Source organism: Lampris incognitus, chromosome 1, assembly GCF_029633865.1.
Source record: "Lampris incognitus isolate fLamInc1 chromosome 1, fLamInc1.hap2, whole genome shotgun sequence".
In the NCBI taxonomy this organism is placed as follows: domain Eukaryota; kingdom Metazoa; phylum Chordata; class Actinopteri; order Lampriformes; family Lampridae; genus Lampris; species Lampris incognitus.
The window spans coordinates 143,298,252-143,298,949 of NC_079211.1; positions in this window are offsets into that span (position 1 = coordinate 143,298,252).

Genomic DNA, 698 nt, shown 5'->3' on the forward strand with positions numbered 1-698 from the left:
GCCAATTGTGTCTGTAGGGACGTCCGACCAAGCCGGAGGTAACACGGGGATTTGAACCGGCGGTCCCTGTGTTGGTAGGCAACGGGCTACACCGCTACGCTACCCAGGCGCCCCAAATTATTCGTATTTCAGCCGGGGTTAAAGAGGCCTGGATTTGGCATAAAGATGTGATCCGTATTGCAAGAAGCTAATTCTCCACCTCTAAATGAAGAATTGTAACTACGGCTCCCCGATTCACCTGACCTACGTGTCTGGACTGTGGGAGGAAACCGGAGCCCCGGGCCAACTCCACACAGTGGACGACCCCCAAGGTTGGACTACCCCGGGGCGGCCTGTCCAGGGTGTCTCCCCGCCTGCCGCCCAATGACTGCTGGGAGGGGCTCCAGCGTCCCCGCGACCCTGAGAGCAGGATAAGCGGTTCAGATAATGGAAGGCTGGAACTATGGTCCCCTATAAATCTGCCGCCCAAATGAATTACAGTCATGACAGACGGTTTACATGCATTCACAGCATGAATGTGCACAGAGCATCGTGGGTATGAAAACACTGAACAAGTCCTCAAATAGCATCCGAGTGTATATCAATTAAACCATCCTTAAGTGTATTTTGCGCCACTCTTTGCGTCATCTTTCACTCCTCCGTTCATCCTCATCCACACTAGTCTTTTTCTGAACCTACTTAACGGTCCCCAGAGAAAA